The 19983-nt window shown below is 44.5% G+C and overlaps 1 protein-coding gene and 1 pseudogene across 1 annotated transcript in view; both read right to left on the reverse strand.

Annotated features, from left to right (window-relative positions):
* The window catches only part of LOC129639695 (progesterone receptor-like), a 243796-nt gene that overhangs the window by 104946 nt on the left and 118867 nt on the right, over positions 1–19983 (reverse strand). The window lies entirely within an intron of this gene.
* Positions 71–11220, reverse strand: LOC129639692 (endogenous retrovirus group PABLB member 1 Env polyprotein-like; annotated as a pseudogene).

Genomic DNA, 19983 nt, shown 5'->3' on the forward strand with positions numbered 1-19983 from the left:
AAAGAAGATTTAGCTTCGGGACCAGGGACCAGGCTTGATCACTCAAGAGCTTTTGTGGAGCAGAGTTTTATTAAAGTATGAAAAGGGACAGAGAAAGCTTCTGATATAGACATCAGAAGGGGGACAGAGAATGCCCCCTCACTAGTCTTAGCAAGGGAGCTTTATACTTTTTAAACTGGTTATTACAGTAAATCAAAAGAATGTCTCAAAGTTGTAAAGGTCTTCCTAGATCAACTCCCATAATTTACATTTTAAGATGACAGGATTAGAACTAACAGTAGAAAGATCTTACCAGACCCACTCCCATAATGTACATTGTAAGATAACAGGATTAGTCAGAAGGTCCTCAGGAAGGAGAAACATATCCTCAAGCAGGATACATTGTTGTTATGTAATCCTTAGTACAGAGTTTAAGCTGAGTTGTTTTGTTGTACAATCATCAGCTCTAGGCTAAGGAAAAAAAAAATGTTTTATGAATAAAACAAACAAACACGTTTGTCCTTTTCTCCTCCTTGAGAACTCCAGACCCCTACCTCCTCTTTGAGAACACCAGATGCTCTCTCCTCTTTGGGGATCCCGGACTTTTACCAACCTACCTAGAAATTGACTCTCTCATTCCCCGCTTTTCTTTTAGGAGAATGATGTAGCCAAGGGAAAGGGGCGTCGTTTTTTGTTCCATAACTACTTTCTGCTGTTGAGGGGCGTCATCCCTAAATTGTTGAGGCAACATATTCTCCTAGCCCTCATTTTGAGGGTCTCTGATCTAGGGGCCCCAAGTAATAGTTGAAGGAGGCTGTGGCACTCCTAGGAGCCTGGACAGCCATTTGTAAATTAAAAGCTTTCAGACGGTTAGAAACAAATCCAGTTACACAGTTGCAGATGCAGGGAGCAAACAGTAAAAACAGAACAATTAGAATTACTACAATTAAGATAGTTTTCTACCATGGGGAGCTAGTTAACCTTTCCCAAAGTGAGGTGTCTGAAGCTTTGAGAGAATCCATAGCCTGAATCATCTTGTTCATGTGTTTAGTATGTGAGTAGCATTAGTACTCATATCTGGTATATGTGTGCAACTTTGGGTATGAATACTGGCACAAGTTCCTTCTTGTGCGGCTGTTAGAATATCTAAGGCCAATCTGTTTTGTAAAACCGCCTTTCTAATTTGTATTTGTTTAGCATTAAGGGCTGAACTAGCTTTTTGAGAATCTTGTAAAGCCTGTTGAGTTAACTTAGTCAGAGCATCAACTCGTAGCATAACATCTGTGTCCCCAGAGAGGGGATGGATATTGCAGCCAGATAATCATACCAGTGAAATACAGACCTTGCCCAGCGAGTTTTAAGCTGTGGCAGATCAGCAGGATTCTCTGGAAGCTCTGAAAATATGAAGCCACGAGTAAAAGCTAGACCTAGGGTGCACCTCCCTATCCAGCCAGGGGGAAGCCATGCCCATAGATAAGAGCCACATATCCAATAGGTCCTGTTTGGAGCAAACCAGCATGACTGAGGGATCCAGTCCCAATGAGTTCCTGGCCAGGCAAAAAGAGGGCCTGAACTGGAATTGGAAAACACAGGAATGATTACATTGCATATTTCTTGAGGCAAAACCCCCAATTGTTTCCGATCGTTTTAATTAAGTTGTCAGCTAACCTCTGGGGATGGCTCTATTTGTTCCCAGCGTTTGGGAGCATTAGGTAGTAGGCGTCCCTTTTCAGGAGTTAGCCATATGACCTCATCCCATATTTGATAAACATTAGGTAGGAAACCATGAGATCTAGACCCATTTACTTTCTTAATGTTCAGCAAAATAGACATTAAATCAAGATGCTGTACGATCAAAGTTGAAAGTCACATTATAGCCATAGTTAAGGTACAGAGTGTTACACCAGTCCATTTTAGGATTGCTAGATGTCATCAGATTAAAGAGAGGCATCACATGTGATTGTTGTTGGTGAAGATATTTTCACAGAGTTGAAGAAAGTCTTTTCCTTGAAATGGAAAAACCCACCATGGGAACCCTTCAACTGATGAAGAGGGGAGCACTCCGCAGACCCAGCAATTAGACCGATTGTGGAATGCAGCATAAGAATGAGCCCAGGACAGAAAGGCGTTGTCTTGAGGGTCAAATGGCAGACTCGGGACGTTTGGAGTCAGCAGAAGCAGGCCCATGTCGATTGTCAGGCCCATCTGAAAAGTAAGAGGTAAAAGCATAGAGGATAAAGACGTCAAATGACATTGTTTAGTTTTGGTCAGGGTGCCACTTCTTAACTTGAGTGTGGTGCACCCAGGAATCAATTGCAGGCACCTTGACAGCTGTGGGAGAAGAAAGAATAACCTGGCAAGGGCCTTCCCAGAGGGGCTCGAGAGATTGATCTCCAGATCCCAATGTCTTTTTCAAGACCTCGGTGCCTGGTTCAGAGGCTTGTTTGACTCCGGCTGGGTCAGGAGTCACCTCCCAGAGTTTCCGTAATGTCTGTTGAAAGGCTGAAAGCTGCGTCACATAGTTAATTCTAAGGCTGATTCTAATTCTAAGGGTCTATAACAATGTCTGTGCATAAGAAGGGTCTTCCGTAGATACATTCAAAGGGGGACGGTCCTTCCTTTTTAGGGGCAGTCTGAGCCCTCATTAAAGCTATGGGTAGAAGTTTAAGCCAATCGTCCTGTGTCTCTTGAGTTAATTTACGTAGATGTCTCTTAATAATGTCATTAGCCTTTTCAACTTTTTCTGAAGATTAGGGTCTCCAGGAACAGTGTAAGTGATACTCGATTCCTAGAGCTTTCGACACCCCTTGAGTTACAGCAGCTTTAAAGGTGGAGCGTTGTTGCTCTGAACTTTAGAGTTTAAGATCCCACTTACATCATGACAAGTCAGTACAGTAAGATTTCGCCCATTCCTTAACCTCGGGCTTTAATGGATACTGCTTTTGATGTGGAAATAGGTCAGGGTCTTTGAGCTTGATAAGGACAAGAACAGTATTTTGTGCTCGATCCACAGTTCCTCCGTCAGCCCACACTTTAGGATTTACATTTTGTTCAATCAATGGGAGAGAAAGAGCAGACTCCATATTCATGACTACAGAGGCCTGGACCTTCCTCAGTCTGTCCCTCCCGAGAAGGGGTGAGGGGGACTCTGGCATGATCAGAAACTCGTGGGAAAACAGCACAGAGTCCCGGTTGCAGCTTAAAGGATGACTGAATATTTCAGTCATAGCCTTTGGCTCATCCTGACAGTCCCATTACAGTAGTGGATCAGGAGGAAAGCAGACCAGGGGCTTCAGTGAGCACAGAGAAAGTTGCCCCAGTGTCCAAAAGAAAATCGACTGATTGGCCCCCCACAGTTATTAATACCCGGTGTTCCTCGGGTGTCATTAGGACAGGAGCTTGTGTGGGGATCCCTGGGCACCTTCAGTCCTGATTGTCCTGAGAGTCTGACCCCTGGGACCTGTGCCTCTGGGGGCAGTCTCTCCTCCAGGGTGGTCCTTTACAGACCAGACAGGGAGCCAGGGGCGGCTTAGACACCTGAGAGCAACTTCGCTTGAGATGCCCCTCCTTTCCACAGTAATAGCAAGCCCATCCCTTTTCACCTGGCTTCCTCTGGACATTTTTCTCTTCAGGCTGATTCATAGCAGTTTTCATAGCCATCACTAGAGCCTGAGCCTTTTCTTTGGTTCTCTTCTGTTGTCCTTCCCCCTTCTCATATTCTCTACTGCAATATACCATCTGAGCCAGCTGTAACACTGTTTTAAAGACTGATTTGGCCCAAACGCCTGTGTTTGTGACTTACAGCAGATATCTGGAGCCGACTGGGTGACTGAGTGAGAAATCTATCTTTTAAGACCATTTCTCCTCTGCACATTTGGGATCAATGTCAGTAAACTTGTGGAGAGCCTCCCGTAGCCTATCTAGGAATTTACCAGGAGTTTCCTTCTCTACCTGTTCTATGTCAGCCAACTTAGCATAATTTAGTGGCTTCGTTCGAGCTCTCTTAAGCCCCTCAATAAAGCAATTGTCAAAGAGGGTCTTCTCCTGTCTCCCTTCCTCTTTGTGATAATCCCAGTCTGGCTCTGCTATGGGAACTGCTTGGCTCCCTGTAGGGAGGAGGGCTAGTTCGTGTTCCCTCTTTCCCCTTGTCTCACGTTCAAGCCATTCATCTCCAAAAATAGTAACTTCCCCCAAAACTCAAGCTCTCGAGTCACGAGTCAGCGTCTGTCCCAAGACATACATTACATCTCTCCAAGTAAGCTCATAAAGTAAAGTGAGTCCTGTAAAGGCTTCTATGTACTTTTCTGGATCCTCTAGTCTCCCAGATCTCTCTTTATCCGTTGTACCTCTGGGTAAGAAAAGGGCTTATGGATTTTTATGGATTGGTTATTTTTCCCAGTGGGGGCCTCCTGCAGAGGCAGTAAGTTGTGTGGCTGTTCCTCAGCCCCTCTAGCTACGCCTCACATACGTTCCGAGGGATAGATTAGAGAAACCTGCTTTTTCTCATCCTCATCCTCTTTCTCGTATTTTACCTTAGTTTTGGTTATCTGCACCTTCTCTACTTTGACTGTCTGAGTTCCCATTGAAACCAGAGTAGTCTGAGGCTGCATTGGAACTGGGGTTGTTTGAACTTCTATCGAGACTGAGGCAACCCTTCCTGGAGGGGTGCCTTGACCCTCAGCTTGCTCAGTTGTGAGCCCCAGATACAGAAGCAGAGGCAGAGTAAGAGGATAGGAGGGAGCTGAAGGCTTTACACCCAAATCTGTACCCTTAGGACTTAAGTCTGGTATATCTCACAGAGAGAAAAAGGGGAACACATATGGCACTTCTACCCATTTCCCTTGTTTTCTACAGAACCGGTCTAGTTGTAAAACAATATCGTAGTTAAGAGACCCTTCAACTGGCCACCCTTGTCTGCCACCCTCCAATGGATATTGTGGCCATGCAGATTTGCAAAGGAAAGTCAGGTGTGTCTTCTTTATGCTCTGGGGGTCAAACTTACCCCAGGTTTTCAGGACACAATCCAAGGGTATGGGTCTGGAACTTTGAGAGTGGAGGAGGAAATGGCAACCTACTCCAGTATTCTTCCCTGGAGAATCCCAGGGACAGAGGAGCCTGGTGGGCTGCCGTCTGTGGGGTCACACAGAGTCAGACACCACTGAAGCGACTTAGCAGCAGCAGCAGCATCGGTAAGAGAGAAAAAAGCGGCAACCAGCGCCTTTGCTTCTTTCCATCGGAGGTGTCCCTCCCTGCTCTAGATGGGGGTGGAGACAGACTTTCCACCGAAGCTTTTCCTTCCCTAGACGGACTTAGTCTGTCACTTGCTGACTCAGGCGCCTTCCCTTCAGCCCGCTCATTCTACCATCGAGGCAAGGGGGAGATGCACCAGGGGTAGACCTGATGGCATCCCAAATTGATTTCTAGTTCCATACCACCACGACCTTTGTTTGATTCGTGCTTTTCCTCTGATGCCACCTGGGCTGTAACAGAGTAGTTTCCTGGAATGTTTGCCAAGCTGGGACTGCTAGGGGAAGCATCCGTCTTACGAGTGCCTGTGCACATTCCTGAGTACAGTCCTGACCACAGTAGAAGCAGTGAGTTATAAAGGGACAAACAACAATCAATACGTCCCTTCTTTGTGTCACCACACCAGTGTATGTGACAGCAAAAGAGGTGGTAGAGGGTCGGCCCGTGAGGAAAAAGTGACTTTTGTCCTCAAGCTATTAGGGCCAATCCTTCCAGCTCATTTTCACAGATTCCACAAAAGGAATATCTAAGGAGTTGAGACAGAAGGCACTGGAGAGCTTTCTCTGGCCTGCTAAGAGCTAGCACTACCAAAGGAAGAAGCCCATTGTACTTCCAGTCTGGAATTCCTGACCTATGTTCTTAGAAACCTCATGCTCTCTAGCAGCACTTCCATCCATGTAGTTCGGAGGCACAGGTATGGCAAGGACTCGCTTTTAGGACTCTGGCCCCCTATGGAAGCAGTCAAGAGAGAGACACCGCTGAAGCTAGAGCTTCACCTAGTTCCCAAAGGTGCTGCTGGAGCTAGAGTTCCACCCCGTTCCTGAACGTGCTCCTAGCAAGTCTGGGTTCCCCATGACTACCAAGCTTGGGGTCTAAGTAAAAGTACACAGTAATGGCATGGATCACAAGTCCCTTGAAAGTCTAAGATCTGACGGATTAGGTTAGTAGTTCTAACTCCCCATGCAATTACGAAATGGTGGAAGAGACCAGGAAAAGGTGACCAAGGAAGGAAAGTTCAGCCCACGTGCTTTGCCCTTTTCTGGCCACTCCCCTCGCAGGGACATTGGGTGTCTCTTGGCATTGGCAGGTCGGTATAAACTCCCAACAAGGCTCCCTTTTGGGGGGCTGCCTCAGGCATTACGAGGCACCATGAAACTGCAGAGCAGGGCTCAGTGCTCATTTCATACTCATTTCGGTACGTCTCTTTCCTTCTACATTCACACAGACAGGCACGCCATAGAGTTAGTAAAGTAAAGCAGAAAGCGTGTATACTGAGAAAGCAGAGACTAGAGCTCTGAGTGTGTTTACCTTGTCCTGAAGATCCTGGACGAAGCCCCAAGATGTTAGCTTACAGTGAACGGTATCAGATTCATGATCTCCAAAGAAGAAGATTTAGCTTTGGGACCAGGGACCAAGCTTGATCACTCAAGAGCTTTTGTGTAGCAGAGTTTTATCAAAGTATGAAAAGGGACAGAGAAAGCTTCTGACATAGACATCAGAAGGGAGACAGAGAATGCCCCCTCACTAGTCTTAGCAAGGGAGCTCTATACTTTTTTAATTGGTTATTGCAGTAAATCAGAAGAATGACTCAAGGTTGTAAAGGTCTTCCTAGACCAACTCCCATAATTTACATTTTAAGATGACAGGATTAGAACTAACAGTAGAAAGATCTTACCAGACCTACTCCCATAATATACATTGTAAGATAACAATAAGATAGTCAGAAGGTCCTCAAGAAGGAGAAACATGTCCTCAAGTGGGATACATTGTTGTTATGTAATCCTTAGTACAGAGTTTTAGCTGAGTTGTTTTGTTGTATTATCGTCAGCTCTGGGCTGAAAGGAAATAATGTTTTATGTGACTAAGACAAAGGAGTGTCAGCTCAGTTCAGTTCAGTTCAGTCGCTCAGTCGTGTCCGACTCTTTGAGACCCCATGAATCACAGCACGCCAGGTCTCCCTGTCCACCACCAACACCCGGAGTTCACTCAGACTCACGTCCATCGAGTCAGTGATGCCATCCAGTCATCTCATCCTCTGTCGTCCCCTTCTGCTCCTGCCTCCAACCCCTCCCAGCAGCAGAGTCTTTTCCAATGAGTCAACTCTTCGCATGAGGTGGCCAAAGTACTGGAGTTTCAGCTTTAGCATCATTCCTTCCAAAGTAATCCCAGGGCTGATCTCCTTCAGAATGGACTGGTTGGATCTCCTTGTGGTCCAAGGGACTCTCAAGAGTCTTCTCCAACACCACAGTTCAAAAGCATCAATTCTTCGGTGCTCAGCCTTCTTTACAGTCCAACTCTCACATCCATACATGACCATAGGAAAAACAATAGCCTGGACTAGACAGAAATCTGTTGGCAAAGGAATGTCTCTGCTTTTGAATATGCTATCTAGGTTGGTCATAACTTTCCTTCCAAGGAGCAAGCGTCTTTTAATTTCATGGCTGCAGTCACCATCTGCAGTGATTTTGGAGCCCAAAAAGATAAAGTCTGACACTGTTTCCAATGTTTACCCATCTATTTCCCATGAAGTGATGGGACCGGATGCCATGATCTTCGTTTTCTGAATGTTGAGCTTTAAGCCAACTTTTTCACTCTCCACTTTCACTTTCATCAAGAGGCTTTTTACTTCCTCTTCCCTATCTGTCATAAGGGTGGTGTCATCTGCATATCTGAGGTTACTGATATTTCTCCCGGCAGTCTTGATTCCAGCTTGTGTTTCTTCCAGTCCAGCATTTCTCAAGATGTACTCTGCATAGAGGTTAAATAAGCAGGGTGACAATGAACAGCCTTGACGTTCTCCTTTTCCTATTTGGAACCAGGCTGTTGTTCCATGTCCAGTTCTAACTGTTGCTTCCTGACCTGCATACAGATTTCTCAAGAGGCAGATCAGGTGCTCTGGTCTTCCCATCTCTCAGAATTTTCCACAGTTTATTGTGATCCACACAGCCAAAGGCTTTGGCATAGTCAATAAAGCAGGAATAGATGTTTTTCTGGAACTCTCTTGCTTTTTCCATGATCCAGCGGATGTTCACCACTTGATCTCTGGTTCCTCTGCCTTTTCTAAAACCAGCTTGAACATCAGGAAGTTCACGGTTCACATATTGCTGAAGCCTGGCTTGGAGAATTTTGAGCATTACTTTACTAGTGTGTGAGATGAGTGCAATTGTGTGGTAGTCTGAGCGTTCTTTGGCATTGCCTTTCTTTGGGATTGGAATGAAAACTGAACTTTTCCAGTCCTGTGGCTACTGCTGCGTTTTCCAAATTTGCTGACATATTGAGTGCAGCACTTTCACAGCATCATCGTTCAGGATTTGGAATAGCTCCACTGGAATTCCATCACCTCCACTAGCTTTGTTCTTAGTGATGCTTTCTAAGGCCCACTTGACTTCACATTCCAGGATGTCTGGCTCTAGGTCAGTGATCACACCCTCGTGATTATCTGGGTCGTGAAGATCTTTTTGGTACAGTTCTTCTGTGTATACTTGCCACCTCTTCTTAATATCTTCTGCTTCTGTTAGGTCCATACCATTTCTGTCCTTTATCGAGCCCGTCTTTGCATGAGATGTTCTCCTGGTATCTCCAATTTTCTTGAAGAGATCTCTAGTCTTTCCCATTCTGTTGTTTTCCTCTATTTCTTTGCATTGATCGCTGAGGAAGGCTTTCTTATCTCTTCTTGTGTTTCTTTGGAACTCTGCATTCAGATGCTTATATCTTTCCTTTTCTCCTTTGCTTTTCGCTTCTCTTCTTTTCACAGCTATTTGTAAGGCCTCCTCAGACAGCCATTTTGCTTTTTTGCATTTCTTTTCCATGGGGATGGTCTTGATCCCTGTGTCCTGTAGGATGTCAGGAACCTCATTCCATAGTTCATCAGGCACTCTGTCTATCAGATCTAGGCCCTTTAATCTGTTTCTCACTTCCACTGTATAATCATAAGGGATATGATTTAGGTCATACCTGAATGGTCTAGTGGTTTTCCCTACTTTCTTCAATTTCAGTCTGAATTTGGCAATAAGGAGTTCATGACCTGAGCCACAGTCAGCTCCTGGTCTTGTGTTTGCTGACTGTGTAGAGCTTCTCCATCTTTGGCTGCAAAGAATATAATCAGTGTGATTTCGGTGTGGACCATCTGGTGATGTCCATGTGTAGAGTCTTCTCTTGTGTTGTTGGAAGAGGGTGTTTGTTATGACCAGTGCATTTTCTTGGCAAAACTCTATTAGTCTTTGCCCTGCTTCATTCCGTATTCCAAGGCCAAATTAGCCTGTTACTCCAGGTGTTTCTTGACTTCCTACTTTTGCATTCCAGTCCCCTATAATGAAAAGGACATCTTTTTTGGGTGTTAGATCTAAAAGGTCTTGTAGGTCTTCATAGAACCGTTCAACTTCAGCTTCTTCAGCCTTACTGGTTGGGCCATAGACTTGGATTACTGTGATATTGAATGGTTTGCCTTGGAAACGAACAGAGATCATTCTGTCGTTTTTGAGATTGCATCCAAGCACTGCATTTCGGACTCTTTTGTTGACCATGATGGCTGCTCCATTTCTTCTGAGGGATTTCTGCCCGCAGTAGTAGATATAATGGTCATCTGAGTTAAATTCACCCATTCCAGTCCATTTGAGTTCGCTGATTCCTAGAATGTCGACATTCACTCTCACCAATCTCTTGTTTGACCACATCCAATTTGCCTTGATTCATGGACCTGACATTCCAGGTTCCTATGCAGTATTGCTCTTTACAGCATCTGACCTTGCTTCTATCACCAGTCACATCCACAGCTGGGTATTGTTTTTGCTTTGGCTCCATCCCTTCATTCTTTCTGGAGTTATTTCTCCACTGATCTCCAGTAGCATATTGGGCACCTACTGACCTGTGGAGTTCCTCTTTCAGTATCCTCTCATTTTGCCTTTTCATACTGCTCTTGGGGTTGTCAAGACAAGAATACTGAAGTGGTTTGCCTTTCCCTTCTCCAGTGGACCACATTCTGTCAGATCTCTCCACCATGACCCACCCGTCTTGGGTTGTCCCAAGGGCATGGCTTAGTTTCTTTGAGTTAGACAAGGCTGTGGTCCTAGTGTGACTAGATTGACTAGTTTTCTGTGAGTATAGTTTCAGTGTGCCTGCCCTCTGATGCCCTCTTGCAACACCTACCGTCTTATTGGGCTTCTCTTACCATGGGCGTGGGTTATCTCTTCACGGCTGTTCCAGCAAAGCGCAGCCGCCATTCCTTTCCTTGCACGAGGGGTATCTCCTCACCGTCGCCCTTCCTGACCTTCAACGTGGGATAGCTCCTCTAGGCCCTCCTGCGCCCGGGCAGCCACAGCTCCTTGGATGTGGGGTTGGTCCTCCCGGCCGCCGCCCCTGGCCTCGGACTTGGGATTGCTTCTCCTGGCCACCGCCCCTGGCCTCGGGCGTGGGGGCGTCAGGTAGCTTCTCCCGGCCACCGCCCCGACCTCAGACGCAGGGTAGCTCCTCTGGGCCAATCCTGCGCCCTCTCAGCAAATCCCACTCAATCAAGAGTAGGCTCCATTACTGGAGTCACCCTGTCCCTGATAGTCAAATTTGCTCATGGCATTCCGTTTGTTCATGATAGTCAGCCTGCTTTTTGAAACTGGTTGAAAGTGAAAGTCACTCAGTCGTGTTGGACTGTTTGCGACCCCATGGACTACAGAGTCCATGGAATTCTCCAGGCCAGAATACTGGACTGGGTAGCCTTTCCCTTCTCCAGGGGATCTTCCCAACCCAGGGATCGAACCCAGGTCTCCTCCACCGCAGGTGGATTCTTTACCAGCTGAGCCACACAAGGGAAGTTCTGCTAAATACATCACTTACCTTGAGGAACACAAAATCGGCTTTCTCTAGTTGTAATACATGATGCTTATTCTCCTGATAGAGGCCGTGCCACAATGAGGTACTATTTGTTATGTAACATCTTATAGAACACCCATATGGCATATGCTAACTTATCTTGTGTGTTCAGGATAATTGCTAGAGACTTTGTGATCTGTTAAACTAAACATCCCAGCAGATCTTGTTTTCCAGAAACGGGTGGAGGAGGGGGGAGGGGTTAGAGAGAGGGGATTATCCAGTAACAGTCAAGCCAATTTCTTTTAAAAACTCACCAGGAAGGGCTTCTCTGGCGGCTCAGATGGTCAAGAATCTGCCTGCAATGCAGGAGACCCGGGTTCAGTCCCTGGGTCGGGAAGATCCCCTGGAGAAGGGAATGGCAACCCATTCCAGTATTCTTGCCTGAAGAATACCATGGACAGAGGAGCCTCGTGGGCTATAGTCCATGGGGTTGCAAAGAGTCAGACATGACTGAGCAACTCTCTCTCTCTCTCTCTCTCTCTCTCTCTCTCTCTCACACACACACACACACACACACACACACGAAGAATAACTGACTCCGTATTCATATAGGCTTTGTGAATTGATATTCTCACATTAGGGAAAATAATAACTAGCAAGGGTGGTCCAAAACTTGTCTTTGATTCTAACAAAAGTCATGTGGTGCTCAAAGGTGAACCCAGCTGGATTCATTGCCTGGTTTTTATAATCCAAGCCCTTGACTTCAAGTCCTGTTTCAAGGACTAATAATCATTGTGTTTCATTTGATTACTTGTTTTGCAGTTGGCCAATGCATCCTGTCTGGAGTCTTAAATGCACAGCCCGTGTCACACCAGAGTATTCAATGATGCATTCTACTACAAAAGGAGCAGGAGAGACCAATCCATGCCCTACTACAGACTACATTCTCTAAACAAATTCCTGATCATCAAAATCAGAGCAGTGTTGATAATCTAGATAACATGGATTAATGGCTTGTGGCCAAAAGGGGGTACGAAAAAATATCTCTTGACATCCAGGCTAGGACATGTTATTCTCCCATTAGACACTGAAAAACATCTCAGGGAATGCCAACTTCAGGTGAGATCATGAGACCTTGTCACTCTGAGATCATGATAAAGTGAGACAAAACAAAGGCCACTTCGTGATTTTTTTTTTTTCCTAAGCACAGACAAAAGCAAAATCAGTGTACAAATCACCGTATATCCCTCTCCTAGCTAGTATGAGTGACTGCTAGTTTGGGGGTTTTGTTGTCCCCTTTGCTTTGTTTCTTTGTTTGTTTTCAGCAATTGTAGCTTTAACCTCACTCTAATCTATTCTCTCTATACAAAAGGTTTATTAAGATACTGTCATAGGAATACCCTGTCTTCCTGACAGTATCCAATCCAGATCAAAGCTCTGCTTCTTTAAAACCTCACTCAAATCACCTAAAACAAGCCCACCTCTTTTTTTCTTTAAATTTTTTTTTTTTGAGGTGGTCCCTTTATTTAGTCTTTATTGAATTTGTTACCATATTGCTTCTGTTTTTTTTTTTTTCTTTAATGTTTTGGTTTTTGCCACAAGACATGTGGGACCTTAGTTTCCCCAACCAGGGAGCGAACCCACACCACCTACTTTGGAAGGCAAAGTCTCATCCACCGGACCAGCAGGGAAGTCCCAAGCCCAAATCTTTTAACATCCCTTTTCTATCACCCACGTACTTGTGTGGCCCACAGTTCCTTCACTGTGTATGTTCTCCTTCACTGCAAAGAATAATTAACTCAAATTGTTCAACTACAAATGTGTTCCTGCTGGTCTTTAGCTGGGAGGCATCGAACTATCACATCACGTTAAACCTGATGGCAAAGCAAAGCAGAAGACTCAAATGTATTTGATTTATGTATTTATGTATTTGTATCTAAATGTATTTACAATAACCCCACATGCTATTATTTCTAATGTAAGTTTCAGTTTACAAAGACATTTATTTTGTATCCTTTCAACCAGCGATTTCAAGGCCTAGAGACTGAGAAGAGGGCTAGTATACTGGTGGAGATATTAACAATATGAACTGTAAAAGACCAACCATAAAGTATATTGAAAATAGATATTCATGATAGTGGAATGGGAGAAAGAAAGCCAAGGTTGAGTTTTGGACAATGAGTTTGAGATGATGGCCTGACCACCAGGTCAGATGCTGTATGGGCCACAGAAGATTAGACCCAAATTCTTCACATTCTAAAGCATGGGGTTCCAGAACAAACGGTTCCTTTGGGTGGCTACCAACCTTCCTCAAGCCCTGTCCCCAGCCTCCATAACATCTCAGTAAGCACAGTGAGACAAATAAGACCCTGATGAGACCCTGTAAATCCAAATGTGACCATTCTCTATGTCCGTTTTTCTAACTCTTCCCCATCCCTACAAGCATCACCCACCCCCACATAGGTTATCCAGGCGACCTATGTATTCAGAAGTGGAAAGAAATGTAAATTTTACTTGGAATGACTGATTATAGAACAGCACTACCTAACAGAATTCTCTGCGCTGATAGAGATGTTCCATATCTGCGCTGTGCACAGTATAGTAGCCACGGGTTTACATGTAGCCATTGAGCACTTCAAATGCTGTGAGTGAGACTGAATTTTCAATTTTATTTAATTTGAATCAATTTAAGTAATCACATATGACTAGGGGCTACCATTTTTAAGAATATACCTCTACAGGAAGTCTTCCTCACCTGTGGTGGACCATACTCAGCCACTTGCCTTCACCCAAAACATGCTCTTCGTGACCGCTTGGATGATTTTAATTCACTTAGAGTCACCACTCTTCATAAAATCCCATGTACTGCAAACATGCTAATCAAAACCATCAGCTGCTTGTAGATTCCTACTTTTGCCATCACCATGTACTATTTTTATTTTTTAAAATAATTGACAGACATCACCAATGTAATGCAGTGTGTTTATGTGATGAATAGTTCTCAGAGAATTAAGGATCTTTTGGGTATTCAAATCTTACCTTGAATCTGCCCAGATAGTTTTGTTCCTTCCACTGCATCTTATTACCCTGCTAGTCTTTAAACCAAGTTTGATAGTTGAATTTTGCTACACTGTGGAGTGAAATTTATCCTTTGGTGTCTGATCTCAGAATCTAATCATAGCAATTGACATGGAAAACGTGTTCACAGACTAAACCAAACTTTGATCTGCACTGTTAGAACAAATCATTCCTGAAGACTGTTCATATATCAATTGGCTATTGTCTAAATAAATGAGGTAAATTTCAATTCTCTTACCTACTAGAAGAAAAAAAATTGCCACCTTTCTTTAGAATGTCATGAATAGACAAATTTTACTTCTGAAACACAAACACTTGAAGAAGTATAGGTTTCCGCTAACATCCTGGTTATTTTCTCCTTACCAGCATCAGTGTCTTTCTATTTATTTACTCAAATGAGGAAGGAATCTACATTTAGATTAAAAGTGGTTGCCTGGACTATAAGTTCTATTTTATTCCTTTGTAGATCGCACCACCTTTGAGATTTCCAAGTGGTGGGGCAGACTGCTGGCTATAGGTCTGGATCCAAAGAAGAGGTCTGTGCATGGGCTATGAATTTGAGAGTCTATGACATATAGATGGTGCCTGGAGTCAAGCAAATAAACCTTAGAACAGGGGGCAGATGACACACCTCTTTCAAGAGATTTATCTTGAATAAAGGGAAGGGCATCAAGGCCCAGGTAGCTGAGTGGACAAGGAAAGGGTGGAACCTCATGTGGGCTCATAAAATATAAATGTGTGTGTGTGTGTGTGTGTGTGTATGAATGTCTTAGGAGTCATGTTACTAGCTGAACACGTGATGACATAAAAACCTTGGATCCTGCTTCAATCCACTTACTTCAGTGTGTGTGTGTGTGTGTGTGTGTGTGTTTGCTGACCCCAATTCAAAAGTTTAAGTTTAATGGCATGATTAAACTTATGTGATGTGCTTATATAAAATAGGTGAATTTTGCTATTTTAACTCTCACCAGGCAGTTTCATGTCCAAATTCTGTGGCTGAGACTTGGCAAGTACCTTCCTGTAGACCTTGTGGCTGGACACTCCCTCTTCTTTTTATTTTCCTCTTAAAAAGATGGTTTTCTTTTTCCAGCACATGATTTATCTTTCATCAAAATTTCAGTGTCATCTTTGTGCTGTTTATATATAGACCCTTTCCACAGTAGCATAATTTACACTGGTCTGCTGTCTGTGTCCATCCCACTTACCTCCCTGGGGCACTGCTTTCTCCTTCATAAGTCATTGTTTATTTAAGTCTCTTGTGTCTTTGAACACGAATGCTAACCTTTGTCTTCTTACAGCATCTATCTCTAGGACACCACCGGAAGGGAAGATGACAGAAGAGGGTTTGTCGACCGAATTGTAATAACATTTCATTCCTGTCTCCTTAAGACAGGCAGAAGCAGAGATGGACTATCAAAAGATGCAACAGAACCAGATGCAGAAACAGCCAGAGACAGGACAGCCTGACAGAAAAACAGAGATAGCTGGTCAGGCAGGCTGAGAAAGCCCAACAGAGGGACAGACTCAGATATTATACCTCCTCCCCCAAAAGAGACAGGTAGAAAGGCATACACAGAAAGGGGCAGACAGAGACAGGTAGAAATAGATGGAGACAGAGACAGGGAGGCAGAGGAAGCCGGGCACAGACAGGGACAAACAGACACACATTCAAACTAAGGCAAAGAATGATGGTTGCAGACAGAGACAGGGAGACAGGCAGAGGCTGATTGACACAGATAGAAAGACAGAGACAGACAGACTGAGAGACAGAGAAAGACAGACACACACTGAAAGAGAGCCAACAGACATAGAGATAGTGATGGGGAGAGAGAGAGTCAGAGAGAAACAAGGTTGGGGGTGGGGAGAAAGACAGAGACAGGTCGGGACAGAAAGGGAAAGACAAAGACAGACGGATGGAGAAAGAGACACAGAGAGATGCAGATACAGACGGATACAGAAGCACTGGAGAAATACAGAGACAGAGACAGAAACATAGAGACCCAGACACAAACGGATTGTCAGAAACAGAGAGAAACAGAAAGATACGGACAGTAAGACAGAGACAGACAGTGACGAAGATAGGCAGTCTGAGACAGAGACTGAGGTAGACAAAGACAGAAGGTAGATAGAAATTAGACAGGGATGCAGACAGACATAATGGAGACAGAGATAGGGGAAGACAGAGAGAGCGGCAGACATACAGAGAGGGAAAGACAGAGACAGGGATAAATCCTCATCATTGTCAAGGACCACGTGGTATCCCATAGGGGTACATCTCCTTTAGTGTGGTGTTTAGTTTGCTGTTATTTAGCTTGATGGTTTCCTGTAGCGTTACCATGACTATACATTTTGCCCTGCCTCCCCATCTCCCCATGCCTTTACGAAGAGGCTAACAAAATGAGTATCAACATGGGAAAAGGTTTCTTCCTCATCCTGAGCAGTCAAAAAGAAAAGAAAAAAAAAAGTGAAAAAATAGAGACAGGTATTGGCTAAATTGCCCAAACTGGCAAATGGCAACAGTCAGGGTTTGTGAGAGTTTAAATGTTTAAATGAGTGTATTTCAGCTGTCACTGTTTGTACATTATTGAACATCTTTCTACTGTAAGCAGCAACAAGCAATTTAAGGATTTAAAGCTAGTTGGGTAGGAAAACAAAAGCAGACCTTTCAGTCAAGGTACACTTGTAGCTAAGTAGTCTCTGAATTTCCCAACTGAGGATACCTCTGTTTAGATGAAATGGCATCAGCTCGAGAAAAAGGAATTTCAAATTGTTTAGAGAGTTTATATAAAGAAAGTGAAATTCTTACCAAAAAATAATAATAATAATAATAATTTTTACCTTTCAACTGAATCATGACTTACTCTTCTCCCCAGTTATTTTGAAACACAAATAAAATGAAGTCTATTGTTTGTAGTTGGTTAGGTAAACGGAATATAAGGGAACACGAGAAAGGGTAGGGGGCTGCAAAATTAAGGGCAAACATCGAAGGATGCAACAGCAGCTTCCTGGTTGAACCATTTCATATAAGTAACTGTCATGTAAATATTACTCTAATACTAGTATGTGGGTTTGGGATAACGAAGCCTTTCAAATCTCCTTAAAGAGTAAAAGGAATGAATGAATGGATAAAGTCAAAAGGAATTTGTTCACTGAACGACAATGGATAAAATCAAATTGGGAAGAGAAACATAAACCACCAGTAAGGAAAATTCTGATTTCAACTAAGTAAAGCATTAAAATCTGGTGACTATTTTTTTTAATTTAAATTTATTTATTTTAATTGGAGGCTAATTACTTTGCAATATTGTATTGGTTTTGCCATACATCAACATGAATCTGCCAAACACCAATACAGTATACTATTTTTTTTTTGTTCATCTTGTATTAATTTATCACACTCTTTCCAAGCATGTATTTATTATTTATATGGCTTCTTAAATAGAGTTTTCCATTCTTTGACCTCAAAATGACTCAATGGAGGGAATGGGATGGTGACAATTTGTAAGTGAACAGTAATCAGAAACTAACAAATTCAAATCGTGACTAGTGTGCTTCTCCTTTTGTGACAAAAACACTTTTTTTCTTACCCTTTTGATTACCAGTGTGGACATCTCGTGATCCCACTTCCAGATGCCAAATAATTCCCATTATAATTCAAAAGCGTTCCTTTCCAGAGGTTACCAGACCTGTTTTTAAGCGGGAAAGAGTCTTTCCAAGTACAATTCCAACGTCAAATGTTTCTGAAGGGCAAAGGCCATCAACGTGCTTAAAGAGTGCATTCTGGTGCATAAATAATTCACGACTGTGTGCCGCAGAAAAAGTCTGTCTAGTACCGAGATGTCCTCATAGAATCAATCTGCTGCCTTCCACTCCACCCCCAATATAGGGTTGTGTAAGATTTGAGACGTCCTTCTAGGGTTAAAATGCTAGGAAAGTCAAAATAAAGCCAAACTAACATCAGATATGATATAAAGTCAACTAACCTAAGAATATTGAGGAACAACCAATAAAGAGAAGATCATCAGTGTAGCCTGGGTGCGTTCACAGAGTGAGAGATCATGGGAACCAAGTACTACACACTCAGTGGCAGGGAATGGGGAAAGGGAAGCAATCCAAAGGAAGCTAGCAGTAGTGGTGGTAATGAGTGGGGCAGAGTGGCTCTAAACACGCGAACTGAAAGAGAAACCAAACTGTTTCTTTAACGTTCCTTTAATCAAGCTAAAGGAAATGCATATTTTAAAAGAGTTTCCCTAACAGTGGTAGAGTAGGTAGGTTCACAGGTTGCTCTCTCAAGTCAACTGGTCTTTGACTTGGCAGAAATGATGGGAGGGGGCATTGATGGATGGTAAACCAGGAGGACAGGTTGCCACTTTAACAGCACAAATAAGTTCTAAAGGTGTTGGGGGAGCAGGGCTTTAAAATTTCTCCTCTTCATAGGCTCAGGTAAACAACCTCAAGTATTATGAGCTACAGTTCAACAAAGACTCTGACAGAGTTGGGCCACCAGAGGTGGGCAAGTCCGGTTGGTCCCGCAGAAGGAGCTGGCATCTGGACAAAGCTGGTCGTCCCTGACCCCAGGGAAAGAGCTGCTCACCTCTCTGAGATTTTGTTTTCAGGAGTCCTCACTGAGGAAAACGCCCCTCTCTGGGGAGGTACAGGAAATTACAGGTCACATATGTGGGGAAAACCACATCTTCGTTCTCCAGATTCACCACCTCTAGCTCTTCATCCTTTCCCAGGGAAAGCACCTGGAATTCTGTCTGCTTCCGGAAAATGGCTCTTCCAGCCCTGTCCAAGGAGGCCAGGCGCAAGCGGAACGCGACCTTTCTCTGCCAGAGTAAGCTGACCCCGAGACCGCAAGATTTCTTCAGCGCGCTGTGCTTGAAAATGATGCGCCGGTTGGCATAGCACACCACCAACTCCCAGCCGAAGTTGAAGCCTGCCCACAGCCAGGTGCACTGCGCATCCCTGAGGAGCTGGCCCCCGCACCGCATGCTGGTCCTCTGGAGGTCGGACACGAAGACATCCACGGGCCTGAGGTCTCTGGTCTGCTCAGCCCGGAGGAGGGCAAGCCACTGCTCTTTGTACACTGGGGCCAGCCACGTGGCAGGGATCAGTGCATCCTGGTCGATGATGCGTGCTGACGGCAGGTCGCAGATTATGTAGGCAAGCCGCAGCTGCTGGAACGCTGGCACGAAGGCTCTGCCCTGCTCGGTCTCCAGGAAAGCGGTGCCCTCTGACTCCTGCCTGGACCTGGCAAACCACGAGTCGGCGTCAGGCAGTAGGTCTCTGCGGGGGCCTCTCCATGTCGGCTGCAGCTGCAGGAACATCCACTTTTTCAGCGTCGTGTACACATCCATCTCTACCTCCATCACGAAGAGCTCTGAAGAGGCAATGACCTCTTTCATGAGATCCAGGCTAATTTCTCTCAATAACTCCTCACTATGCTGGGTCATCAGGTTGTCCAGCAGCCACTGAAGACACATGGCCCTGATGTTCTGGAGTCCGTAGCTCTCAGCAGAGCAGTAGTAGCTGCACACGGTCTGATCACTGACCGTCTCCTTCATTACCTCCCCGCACTGCTGAATCAGCTTGTCCAGCTGCAGCATGCTGGCTGTGGCCAGCATGGGGACCACTCGACCGGGTGGGATGAGCACAGAGTTTCGGTACAGGGAACCTAAAGCCTCGTGCAGTGCCTCACAATCAATGTTCTCGTCAGGCATCTGCAACTCTACAATATCCATGGTTGTCTCACGCCACGCACCACTGAACATGCTAGCAAAGTATCCTGACTGGCACAAGTAGACCTTGTGCAAGTTCCACTCCTCCCCCAGGGCACGGATCTGCACGTCACTCCCTTCTCCTCTCAGAAAAAGT

Source organism: Bubalus kerabau, chromosome X (genome assembly GCF_029407905.1).
Source record: "Bubalus kerabau isolate K-KA32 ecotype Philippines breed swamp buffalo chromosome X, PCC_UOA_SB_1v2, whole genome shotgun sequence".
Taxonomy (NCBI): Eukaryota; Metazoa; Chordata; class Mammalia; order Artiodactyla; family Bovidae; genus Bubalus; species Bubalus kerabau.